Here is a 14,450-nt window from a genome sequence, read left to right as displayed (position 1 = left end):
GATCCATCCAGTTTCCATCCTATATCCATCTTGTCACCCATATCCAAAATTCTTGAGCGGTATCCATCAGCAGGTAATGCAATATCTATTGCAAAACAATCATTTAACCAAAACCCAATATAGCTTCTGACCTAGCTACAGCACAGCTATAGCCCTATTATCTTTTACAGACACCGTGAACAAGGCCAGAGATGCAGGATGCTATACAGCCACAGTATTCCTTGATTTCTCCAATGCCTTTGACACAGTGTCTCACCCCTTACTTTTGAACACACTGTCTGACCTAGGCTTCTCACATAACACAGTAAAATGGTTTCAGAGCCACTTCAAGGATCATAAACAAGCAGTGAAATGGTCCTGCAAACTCTCAACCTTTCTCCATGACCCTAATGGAGTCCACCATGGCTCCATCCTAGTACTCCTACTCTTCAACATTTTCACAACCAGCCTTCACACTGCCTCTCACTCTGGGATCCTCATTCAATATGCTGATAATTCCACCATAATCTGCACTGCTCAATCACTACCAGAACTACTCTCAAACACTCAGCAGTCCTTTACAGCAGTAGAATCCTGGCTAAGAAATGCCGAACTCTTTCTTAACTCAAAGAAGACAAAACTAGTACTCTTTCATCCCAAAAAACACCTCCCTTGTCACTGATCATTTCATTTTACAACACTGCCATAGAAATAGTGCAGGAAACCAAACTTCTAGGTGTTATCATTGACAAACTTTCATCTGACCCCCATATACAGCAAAATATAAAGAAAACTAATCAAAAACTGGGACTCTTATATAGAAACAAACAGTTCTTTACTGCAGCAACTGAAATTACCCTGGCAAAAACAGTTCCCTCTATTCTTTATGGTGCCCCTATCCTAACTAACTTACAAACTTCTACCCTAAGAGAGTTGGAGCAGTGCTACAACAAAGTTGCAAAGTTTGCCACAAACTTTAAAAATCACACACACCACTGTAAACCACTCCTAGAATTAAATTGGCTTGAACTACCCTACCAACTTGCCTTTATTCAGCTATCCACCTTGCACAACCTTATTTTCAAGCCTACTGCCTGCCCTGCACTAGCCAATCTAGTCACAACTTACACACCAAATCAATCCCTATGATCAGAAGACAAAAATCTCTTAGCTATCTCAAAACCCACAAGAAAACCTGGTCACTCTCTGTATTCATACACTGTCTCTATACATTGGAATTCACTACCTCTAGCTACCAGGTCTATGCCTGGCCTAACCCATTTCAAAGCCTCTTTAAAAAAAAATCATCTCAAAAATATATGCTCCTGCATAAAGTCTGCCTAGTGCTCAGGTCTTCCTCTTCTGTCACATTTCAGTCCTTCACAGACTGCAAGATCCTAAAGCTCTTTAAACTCCTTCTCTGCTTCTATACCATATCCTTTAGCTACTGTTCAGACTTTATTGATTGTTCTTCTTAACTCTCTCTCACTATATATCTGCATCACTAACTTTCTGGCAGCTATTTTCCTAACAAACTAACATTCTGTTTTGCATGTACTACAGCAGTCAATGTCAAACACTGCACTACCTATGTGTGTTTTGACACTATCTACATCATGTATGATGAGAGTGACTATTATCATCTGTAATGTTTTAACTGTATAGAACTGTTTAGATGTGTAGTAATATATTACAACATCTTGTAGCAGTTTGTTCTTTCAACTTATTTTTTGTATAGTATTTCTAATGTAATTTGTATTGTATTGGATTATACTGTATTTGTATTGTATGTGGAACTTTTCTTCCCAGTCCTCTGCTGAAAACAGATTCTGTAGACCCAGTCAGACCACCCCGGTAAACAAATGTCAAATAAATAAATAAATATATTACCTGTGTCCAAGAAAGATATAAGAGCAGTGGTGGTCCTATGACTAGACCTAAACCCATGTTGGGTTGGGGAGAGGAGGTTGTGGTGTACTAGGTCATTAAGTCCAGTCTCACATAGACCTACCACGACAGCAAACCAAACACATAAACACACAAAAACATACTCGGAGGCTCTAATAAAAATCTGCCTAAGCAGCAGAGACTTCCAAAGCAGACACCCAAGCAACCGCTACCCCAAAACAAAACACGTGCAACACATAGCTCACAAAGCCAGTGTGCTGAACAGTCACAGCCCTTAAGGCTAAACAACACACCTGATACACTTGTAATAGGTGACTCTAGCGTCAGGCACACTGACGTCCCACTCACCAGGCTGAACAAGGAGAAGGTCACGGTGAGCTGCCTGTCGGGCGCTAGGATCCGCCACATAACACAAGCACTCAGGTCTCTCCAAGGCAAGTACAAATATGACTCAGTCATTGTCCATGCTGGTGTGAATGACCTGAGACGTACCTCCCTGGACTACATGAAAAGAGACATAGAGGACCTCTCTGAGCATGTAGCCCAGGCTGGTATGACCCTGACCTTGAGTAGCATCTTAGCCTCACCAAGAATGATGCCACAATATGAAGACAAGATGATCAATTTTAACAATTGGCTTAAGTATTGGTGTCATTCAAAGGGGATCCAATGCCTGTCAGCCTGGGATGACATGCTCGACAAGCCATGATGCTTCACTAGGGACGGCTTGCACCTGTCACCCCTGGGCTTTCGGATATTGGCAAAGGCTCTTGCTACCCCCATAGTGCCTTTTTTAGGCAAGGCTCAAAAGACAAACTCACCTCCATAGGTATCACAAGGGATAAGAAACTAAGAGTAATGCTACTCAATGCCAGACATCTAAACCTCAAGATGCACGCACTCGAAACTCTCCTTAGGATGGAGAACATCGATATCTGTGCAGTACCAGAAACCTGGTTCAAGGCTCCCGAGTGCACCTCAGCACTACCAGGTTATACCTCATACCATGCTTTTCGGCCCCAAAACTTGGACCAAACCACAAAAGGAGGGGGAGTATCAATATTCGTCAAAGATACCCACACCTTCAGATTGGTGGCACAGCACAAAGCATCAGAGACTATCCATGTGCAACTAACAGTGGGTAAAACTGCCTTCCAGTTTATAGCCTGCTAAAGACCACCCTCCCAAACCCAGGAACCCCACTTGGCCTTCCTGAGAACACTGGAAAATATGAAGGTCTCTCCAAACACCATTATATTGGGCGACTTCAACTACCCAAACATAGACTGGGAGCATTACTCTAGCTCCAACACCCTAGCCCAAAGGTTCCTAGAATTTATAAACTCAAATGCTATGGAACAACTTGTTACCACTCCCACAAGAAGGGAAAACATACTGGACCTGATCATCACCAACATGGGGACTCTATGCTCCAGACCAGAAGTGTATCCTTCACTGGTAAGATCAGACCATAAACTAATCTCACTGGATATTCACATCCCAACCCCACCCCCTGCCCAGAAAACCACAGTGAAAAACTTCTCTAAAGCAAATTTCACACTCATCAAAACCAAGGTGGAATCCTTCAAAGCCCCCGGGCCTGAGGAAAATATGGCCCAGACTGCAGAATCCTTTATAAACTCATTCTATGAACACCTTCAGGAATGCATGGATCATGCAATCCCAAATAAAACCAAGACCCAATCCTCCAAAGGCAGGCGTCCTGTCTGGTGGACACCAGCCATAAACAAACTATACAATAGAAGGAGGAAGCTACTACATGATAGAGCAAAATCCCAAAAAGGGAAGGCATCTCTGATCAGTATTAGCAAAAAACTATGGGCACTCATAAAATTGTCTAAGGCCAGCTTCGCGAGAAAAATTGCACAGGACACTAAGGATAATCACAAGGCGTTCTTTAGTTATGTTAGGAACCTGGGTGGGAATTCCCAGATATGCTCAGAATTAGTCCAAAATGACAAAAAATACACCGAACCCACAGGCATTGCCAACATCCTAGCTGACAGGTTCAGCGCAAACTTCTCCCCCCCTCCCCACCAAAAGGGCAAATATCTATCCCAGCAGAGTGTTGCCCCCCTGACATCTCAGATGCTCAGGTAAGAGCCACCCTCTCCAAAGCAAAAAAACACAGCATCAATGGGACCAGACGGTGTCCCGGGCTGCGTCCTACATGAACTCCAAGAAGAGCTAAACCCAAACATAAAACTACTGTTCAATCTCAGCCTTACTACAGGTTATGTACCCAAAGAGTGGCGTACAGCAACAGTGGTCCCTCTCCACAAAGGTGGTGCCTCAACAGATCCTGGAAACTATCGCCCCATAAACCTGACTAGCTTGGTCTGCAAAGCTATGGAAAGGATCATCGTGGACCTCATAAATAAAGATATTGGGGAACTACAGACACTGGATCCTACCCAGTTCGGCTTTGTTAAGGGCAGATCCTGCCTCTTAAACCTGGTTGATTTCTTTGAAACAGTCACCAAGGCCATTGACGAGGGGAAGGTGGTCCACACAGCCTACCTGGACCTCGCAAAAGCCTTTGATACAATACCCTACTCGGGCATTATAGATAAGCTTGCCAGCTTAAATATAAACCCCTATGTCACTAGATGGGTTGCAAACTGGCTGAAGGACAGAACCCACATGGTTAGAATTGCTGCAGCCATGTCGGACTCCAAACCAGTTACAAGTGGCGCCCCACAAGGCTCAGTCCTGGGACCTCTCTTGTTCGGTATATATTTCTCGGCAGTACAGGCAAACACAGAAGGACTGTGGCTGACCAAGTTCAGCAGATGACTGCAAACTGGGCGCCGTAATCGACTCTCCAGCCGACACAAGCATTCTCCAAAAGGGCCTCATAGAAACAGACAACTGGTGCCAGAGCCATGGCCTCAAGCTAAATGCCAAAAAGTGTATAGTCATCCCCTTTGGCAAAAACAAAGTGCCCACAAATTACCACATAGGTGGTAATCCATTAAGTACAGAAGAAGTAATTAGGGACCTGGGGACCCAAGTTGATAGCAATCTCTCATTTGACAGCCACGTGGCCAAAGTGGTTAGAAAAACATTTTATATAGCCCACCTAATCATGAAGGGATTCACATCTAGATCAGGGGAGGTCATCGTGCCTCTTTACTCATCCCTCATCAGGCCCATAATTGAGTACAATGCCCCTTTTGGGATGTACCTTACCAGACACCTGCAGCAACTGGAAAGACCCCAAAAGTACCTCACCAAGAGGATCAAAGGGCTCAAACAGATGCCATATGCTGCCCGGTTAAAGAAACTCCAGCTCTACTCAGTGGCATACCGCCTGCTCAGAGGCGATCTGTGCCTGACATATAAAGCCATGTCCAACCCGGAATTAATGGACATACTGCACCTCAGAAAATCCAAATCCCATCGAGCTATGCGCTCAAGAGACTTGAACCTCAGCACTGAAATAAATAGGACATGCTGGAGGGACAGATTCATAACCCAGAGGCTCCCTTCACTCTGGAATAAAATCCCAGTCCAGGTTAGGCAGAGTCCCTCATTGACTCTCTTCAAGAGGAATCTTGGTGAGTGGATGGGAGATCGTAGGTTTATCCCGGGTATCACTTCTGTGTCACTGTTAGACAGAGGCACAGTATACTAACCTCGAAAAAGGGCATAGCAAAATTAATTTAAAATGCGTGACGAAAGCCAAACACACTCTGGCTAGGCTTATAAATGCCCTAGGGCAGATAGCCTAGTATGAACCTATGAACCTAAGTAGTTGACTATGGAAACATTTTTCTAGAATTTTGGAGATGGGAGAGAGGGTGGCAATTGGACGGACATTAGATATATCATTATTGTTTCCACCTTTGTGGAGAGGGAGGATAAATGCCTTTTTCCAGATGGTGGGAATGAAAAACTATTAAATAAATCTGTTTAGTTGTATTCTAATGGGATAGGCTATAGCATCTGCTGATTTTGGAGGAATTCTGGTGGTAAGTTATCTGGAGCATTTCATCCAGTTTTAAGTTTATGCAGGAGTTTTTTATGGTGGAGGTAGGTATGGGTATGAGAGAGAAGTTTGATCTTGTTGCAGCAGATGGGTCTGGGGGCAGTGGGTTGATTAGTGGGAAGTTGGCAGTGAGGTTGACTATACTGTTTTTAAAGAATGAGTTAAACAGTGAGGCAATTTCAGCTGGGGCCATGTCTGGATCAGGGGAGGGATAATCACTTTTGCCTGGGTATAACAGAGAGTTTATGGACCTCCAGAAACGTTTAGGATTTTGAATATGGTCATTTTGTGGAGTAATGTAGTAGTCTTGTTTGTTTTTGAAGACAAGTTTCTTTACTTGATTATGCAGTTGTTTGTATTGAGCAAAATCTGCAGGGGTTTTTACTTTTATGCCATAATTTCCAGGCCTTATCCCTTGCTTTCATAAGTTGTTTGGTGGATTTGGTAAGCCAAATGGCCTGGTTGGCTTTTACTCTCCTATGTTGGAGAGGAGCCAGATTGTTGAGTACTTGGAGGAATGTTGAGTTAAAAAGTTCAACAACATCATTCAGTGGTAGGACTTTCAGTGGATGCCAGTTGAAATTTTGTAGGATATTGTTAAAGGTAGTTGGGCAGAAGTGGGATAGGTCTCTAGTATGCTTATACTGTTGTATATAAAGCACCAGAATTGATTTGCGAATTATGTATGCTGGTAGGCGATCACTAATTGTGTTAGCTAGAGTGCCAGTGGAGGAGATTTTACCAGGATCAGAGACAAGGACCCAGTCTAATATTGAGCTGTTGTTTTTGTTGGATCTGGTTATGGCAGTAATGAGTTTAGTGTACTTAAATAGGTTGATAGTATTTGTTGGATGATGATGTATGATGTCTAACCAGTTAATATTCGCATTACACGTATGATTGTTTCATTCTCTATATTTTTGGATGACTAGGCTAGTATTTCCTCAAGTATTGGGATATCATTACCTGGGGAGGATATATGTGAGTATAATGCAGATGCCTTTGCTGCTATTCATTTTCAAGTAGGATATTAGTATTTTAGCTGTAAAAAACGTGGGAGTTGGTTTGTTATATGGGACTATATTAAAAGTATTACAGTATATGAGAGCAATGTCCTCACCTTTTTACCTGGGCCTATATATTCTCAGACAGGAGAAGCCTAATGGGAAGAATTCAGAGTTTTTAATATAAGGTTTTAGCCAAGTATCTGTTGCTGTTACAATATATGACTTATAGTGTTCAATCCAGGCATGGAGATCTGGAATTTTGTTTCTGATGCTTTGGAGGTGGAAGGTAGTGAGGTTAAGTGCTTTGTGACAGTTATTGTGATAAAGAGGGGAGTGAGTGGGTTGACAATTGGGGTGAATGTCACCACATAGTATTAGGTTATGGTGAGTGGCATGAGATTAGTGGGTAGCAATTTTCTCTTTGTGTTGTATTTATGTATGGAGGTTAGTTTTATTGAAATTTTTACATGTAAGGTTAGAATTTATAGCTTTCTAAGGAGGGGGTTAAGTGTTGCATATAGAGAAGGTGCTATGTCAGAGATGTAAGTTAGTTTGGGCAGAAGAGTGGCAGTTACGTGAGTGGGGTTGTAATATTCATATATGGTTTCAAGAAAAGTAAGTAACTGTAGGAAGAGAGAGAGAGAGAGAGAGTAAGTAGTGCTATGCTCATGATGAATGGCATGCTGTGATGGATGGGTATGTAGGGTAGTGAAGAGTAAGATGTATTTGTAAGATAAACTGGAATGTGAAGACAGTGTGGTGGAGTATAGGGGGTGGTGTGTGAAATGGTCAATTATACAATTAGTGAAATGGGGGGGTGAAGTGAAGAATTAATTAGTAGAAGGTTATGACTGGATGAGCAGCAGAGGTGGGATGAGCTTTGGTTAGAATAAGTGTAATTGATTTGGGGTGGATGGGAATGGGGGTAGTAGACTGAGCCCAAGTGAAGTGAGCATGAACAGAGCAGGCAGAACCAGGAGGAGCAGAGAGCAGATTGCTATACTTCAAAAAACTATCATTGCAACTTGCACTTAAGTTTCATTGAGTAGTACAGTGTTTAGAGTGGAAAGACTAGGTGAGGAAGGGCAGATGTGAAGAATGTATGGAGTGAGCCCTCGGTTTAGTAAAGGGGAGACATGCAGGAAAGTCTTAGCCGTTAGCACACTTTCCTGAAGTTAATGTAACTAACACTGTTTGTAGTGAGCACTAAAAAAAAAAAACAATAATCAGAGAAAATAGTCCCAACTGGCATAAGCAACACCATAAGCTCCACACAGTATTCCAAGTTACAAAGTCTTTATTCCTTCACAAATGTTTAATGCTTTCATCCCTTGTATAACACTCTGGGACTTCTTCAGAACTAATTAATGCAATGAAGTCACCTCCTTTTTATACAGTAAATCAATCAATAATTAACTGAATCAGCAATTAAATATTCAAATGTTAAAGGAACAACAAAAAAGCTCCTTAAAATCTTTAAACACCCTCAAACCATGATAAAACCACACAACTCCTATTAAAATTCCTACATTTGAACACTTGTAAGATATGTAGAATACAGAACCATCAACATTTTGAAAGAACATAGTAGATTGTGTGTTTGAAACAATAAACAATAAAGAAAATGTGATTATTAAAAATCCAGGGCTTTCCTTTTTAACACAGGTAACAAACATACATAGCTATTAAATCCTGGTTCTACAACTGCATGAAGTCTTGTAATCCAATAAAATTCTCAAGTCAATTTGGAGTTCCCATCAACCACCCCTTGTATTATGTGGAATCACTTCCAAAATTCCAAATTTGAATTTTGTTTCCCCTTGACAAGTGAGGGTGTGTCTGTATAAGGCATTCCTGGTATTACTTTTAACGATAGCGTACAGGTGTTCATATATTCTAGATCTAAATCTCCTCTCTGTTTAACCTATGTAAAAATTATTACATGTTTGACAAATGGAAATATAAATAATACCTTTTGTATTACAGTTACCTCTTTGTAAACAGACCCCATGTCTCCTTCCTTTTAAGTACACCACATCACTGTCAAGGATGCAGGGGCATTGATTACAGTGACCACACTTAGTTGTACCCTTAATGCATGGATCATTGGATCATGCTATCCCAAACAAAATCAAGACCCAATCATCCAAAGGCAGGCGTCCAGTCTGGTGGACCCCAGCCATAAATAAACTGTACAACAGAAGGAGGAAGCTACTACATGATAGAGCAAAATCCCTAAAAGGGAAGGCATCTCTGATCAGTACTAGCAAAAAATTACGATCCCTCATAAAATCCTCCAAGGCCAGCTTCGAGAGAAAAATTGCACAGGACACTAAAGACAGTCATAAGGCTTTTTTCAGTTATGTTAGGAACCTGGGATGCAACTCCCAGACTTGTTCTGAGTTGATTCTAAATGACAACAAATACACTGAACCCACAGACATCACCAATATCCTGGCAGACAGGTTCAGTGCAAACTTCTCCACCCCCTCCCCCCCAAAAGAGCAAGTATCTATCCTGGCAGAGTGCAGCCTCCCAAACATCTCTGATGCTCAGGTGAAGGCCGCCCTCTCCAAAGCAAAAAACACTGCTTCCATGGGACCAGATGGCATCCTGGGTTGTGTCCTACATGAACTCCAAGAAGAACTAATCCCTCAAGTAAAACTGCTGTACAATCTCAGCCTCACTACAGGATATGTGCCCAAAGAATGGCGTACAGCAACAGTGGTCCCACTCCACAAAGGTGGTGCCTCTACGGACCCTGGAAACTATCGCCCCATAAGCCTGACTAGCCTAGTCTGCAAGGCTATGGTGAGAATCATCATGGAACTCATAAACAAAGACATTGGGGACCTACAGACACTAGATCCTACCCAATTTGGCTTTGTCAAGGGCAGATCCTGCCTTTTGAACCTGGTTGACTTCTTCGAAACAGTCACCAAGGCCATAGATGAAGGGAAGCTAGTCTACACAGCCTATCTGGACCACGCAAAGACATTTGACACAATACCCCACTCGGGCATCATAGATAAGCTATCCAGCCTAAATATAAACCCCTATGTCACAAGATGGGTCACAAACTGGCTCAAAGACATAACCCCCAGAGTCAGAGTTGCTGGAGCTATGTCAGACTCGAAACTGGTCACAAGTGGCATCCCACAAGGTTCTGTCCTGGGACCTCACTTGTTCAGTATTTACTTTTCTGAGGTACAGGCCAACGTGGGAGGACTATGGCTCACCAAGTTCGCAGATGACTGCAAACTGGGCACCATAATCGACTCTCCAGCTGACACAAACATCCTTCAAAAAGGTCTCACAGAGACGGATAACTGGTGCCAGAGCCATGGTCTAAAGCTAAATGCCAAAAAGTGTATAGTCATACCCTTTGGCAAAAACAATGTGCCCACAAATTACCACATAGGTAGTAACCCATTAAGTACAGAGAAAGTAATTAGGGATCTGGGGACCCAAGTTGATAGCAATCTCTCCTTTGACAACCACATTGCCAAAGTGGTTAGAAAGACCTTCTACATAGCCCACCTCATCATGAAAGGATTCACATCTAGATCAAAAGAGGTAATCGTGCCCCTTTATTCATCCCTCATCAGGCCCATCATAGAATACAATGCCTCCTTTGGGATGTACCTTACCAATGACACCTGCAGCAATTAGAAAGACCCCAAAAATACCTCACCAGGAGGATCAAGGGACTCAAACAGATGCTATATGCTGCTCAGTTAAAAAAACTCCAGCTCTACTCAGTTGCATACCGCCTACTTCGAGGCGATCTATGCCTGACATATAAAGCTATGTCCAACCCAGAATTAATGGACATGCTCCACCTCAGTAAATCGAAATCTCTTAGAGCCACGCGCTTGAGGGACTTGAACCTCAGCACAGAAATAAATAGAACATGCTGGAGGGACAGATTCATAACCCAGAGGCTCCCTTTGCTCTGGAATAGAATTCCAATTCATGTTAGGCAGAGCACCTCACTGACTCTCTACAAGAAGAATCTTTGATGAGTGGATGGGGGATCGTAGGTTTGTCCCGGGGATTACTTCCGTGTCGCTACTAGACAGAGGCACAGTAAACTAAACTTTAAAAAGGGCACAGTATACTAAAATCAAGGGGTGGCGTAAGCCAAACACAATCGGGCTAGGCTTATAAATGCCCCAGGGCAGATAGCCTAGTATGAACCTATGAACCTATAAACCTATGAACATTGGTCTTGGAACGATTGCGTGTTCCATAAGATATTTGATGTTTCTACTTGTTTTATACACAAAACTTGGTTCTTGTCCTATGATGTTAAAAATATCCAAGTTACCATGAAAAATGTTCCAATTTTCTCTAATAATATCCTTGAAGATTCTTTCCCCTTCTCCATATGGAATAACCATACTAGTGTTGCATAAAACTCTTCCTGTTTGTTTGCTGTTAAAAATTGTCTTACCAGTATGAAGTAGTGGTTTGTATTTAGTCCCCCACCCTTCAACCATTTCTTTGATGGTCTTATCCAAAATTTTGTTGGGGTATCCCCTAGCCTTAAACATATCACTGATGCCTTCCACTTCACTTAAGAAAGCCTCTCTGTTGGAACACATTTTTGCAACTATCATGAGCTGTCTGCTGAAAATGTTTCTCTTAATGTGTGGGGGATGACAACTTTGAAAATTCAAATAACTGTCGGAAAAGGTTTCTTTCCTGTGTATTTTTGAAAGAAAGGTTTTGTTAATCCTATCTTTAGAAATGGTCACATCCAGATAGTTGATAAACTCATCTGAATGGTGTGGTGAAAATTTGAAATATGACACAGTTGGTTAATGAATTCCGAAAGCCCCTCAAGATCCACCCGATCGTCTTTCCAAAAAATAAAAATGTCATCCAAAAAATGACAATATGTGAACCAGTGTTGTTTATAAACACTGGTAAACACATACTTCTTTTCCCAGGAATAAAGGACCAAGTTGGCATAAATGGGGGCACATGTTGCCCCCATTGCCACCCCTTGGACCTGTCTATAATATTCTCCTTAAATGTGAAGTGGTTACTTGTGAGGATATGCTCCATGACTACCATAAGAAAATTAATCATAGAATCACTTAATCTAGTTAGTTCCCTAATGGCATCAAAAAATAGGTCTAACCCTTTCCTATGGGGAATAGAGGTGAAAAGGTCCACTATGTCAGTAGTGGAAAAGATCGAATTGTCAGAGTACCATCTTTCATTAATCTTGGACAAAAACTCCCAAACATCCATTGACAAGTGTTCAACAGAAACCACCGAACCTTTCAAAATTCTATCCACAAAAGTGCATAAAGAAATAAGTCGAGCTATTGCGAGCTGATATAATAGTCCTGAATGGAGGCTGCTGGATACACTTATGCACTTTTGGAATACCAAAAGCTGTAAGTATTAAGGGATGTTCTGTTTTCAAAAAGTTGTATAATTCCTCTGAAATCACATTCTGAAAAAGGGAATCATCCAGGAATAATAGAACCTTTTTATGTGCCAAAAATTCCTCATTCTTCGACGAAACCTGGTATTTATCAGTGTCTGAAAATGTCATAGTAAGTTGGTTGACATAGTCTATACTGTCCTTCCCCCCCACCCTTGTTAGGTTCATAATTCTAACTGAATTGTCAATTCTAAGTTGGTTCACCAGTGTTAGTGCATCCTTAGTGAAATAGTAAAGTTTTTTACATCCATAATTATTAAATTCACTGTAAATGCAACACTCACATGGTTTTTCAAAAACTTGCACAACTAGGTTTAGTGGGGGGTTGAAACAACTTTTCTTTTTAAACTTGTGGTTTTCCAGATCACCTTCCTGCCCCTTAAAAAAAAATTAAAATTAAATTTCCTGGTGTACAATTTAAGTTCAGTAACAACACCCACTGTATCTAACCTACAATTGGGTACAAATTTAAACCCTTTCCTAAAAATAGAAAAGTGAGTTACATCAATCTAATGCTGTGTGTAGTTGTAAATGTTGAAACTTTCCAGGGAAAAACACTTGCATTCATGGCTGACCTTAATACCTTCCCCATTACTTCAATGGTCTAGCTGTATGAGTTCCTGGTTCCTCCCCTTTTCTTGCCCCTGTTGTTTCTTGGTGAATGTGAGTTCCCTAAAAAAAGTTCTGTCTATTCCTATTTTATATCTGCTCAGATCTCCTCAAGGGTGGGTAATTTGTTTCATATTGGTTTTGTTTTTGACCGTAGTTATTTTGCCCTTTATCATAAAACTCCTCACTGAATACTGGATTTAACTGTGAACCTTCCCCAGTGTTCTCATCTTCAAAATGAATGTTTGCTTCGGCCCCTAAAAAACATCTAGGCATAGGGTACACTTGCTTTTTTCAAGTAATCATTATTACCTCTTAACAATTTCTTACTTTTACGCTCCAAATTGAGCTTAACACTACTCTGTACCCTATCAAAAATCCACTCATAGTGTGCACTATTAACTTCGAACAACAAATCATTCATGAGAAGTACATTAATTTTGTCTAATTCTTCTAACATAATTTTAATATGCTTATTGTTGGTTTTAATAATGAAATCAATTAATTCAAGACCAAAACGGTCAAATAAAGCATGTAACTCATCCAAATTAAAGTCCTAGCCACCATTCCATTAGGAAATTTAAACATTCTGAGTCCTTTGGGAACATGCCTTTTTTTATAACTCTCTTGTAGGTACAAATTATCGCATTGAATACCACGTATGCAACAGATTCTCAAAGTCCTTCATTGTGGCATTGAAGGTTTTAAATTTTCGTCCTGCAACATGCTGTAAGTCTGTTTCAGGGAAAGAAACATCCCTTGCGATTCATTCTTTAAAATTCCTGGGTGTCTTATTGAGAGCAGCAGCAACAGTGTTCTCCCCTGACCTTTGTGTGCGCAAACAAACATCTTGCATGTCATCAGAGAAGTCACACTAGTTCACAAGCCTTAAGTTAGGAGGAACCAATTCTTTTCTGTGGACTTCCCCTTGGGTGGGCTGATTCTGTGAACCCTGTAAAATGTCTACCCTTTTAGTCGAGTCTATAATTTGTTGAAATAAAGCTGAAATGGCTTTCAATAAATCCACTCCATTAGAACCAGCGTTCCACCGGAGAACTGTTGAAAATATCTGGTGTTTGATCAGGAAAGGCAAGCGACCTCCCTCTGATTTCATCTGTGGTACAATTCATAGTAACAATAGTTCAGTAACGTGAAAAAACAGTGATGAAAAACTAAACATTCATTGCAATAAAGTGGAGAAACAGACTATCACCTGAAATACCCTCCACCAACCTGTGTCAGCCATGTAGAAATGCCAAAGTCAAACAGAAAAGCAACCAACAAATGTAACAAACCCCGTTTGTAGTGAGCACTAAAGAAAAAAACAATAATCAGAGAAAATAGTGCCCAACTGGCATAAGCAACACCATATGCTCCACACAGTATTCCACATTACAAAGTCTTTATGCCTTCACAAAAGTTTAGTGCTTTCAACCCTTGTATAACACTCTGGGACTTCTTCAGAACTAATTAA

Source organism: Protopterus annectens, chromosome 2.part0 (assembly GCF_019279795.1).
Source record: "Protopterus annectens isolate FY-2018-M chromosome 2.part0, PAN1.0, whole genome shotgun sequence".
Lineage (NCBI taxonomy): Eukaryota > Metazoa > Chordata > Ceratodontiformes > Protopteridae > Protopterus > Protopterus annectens.
The sequence above is the reverse complement of the archived record's forward strand: the minus strand, read 5'-3'. Positions refer to the sequence as shown.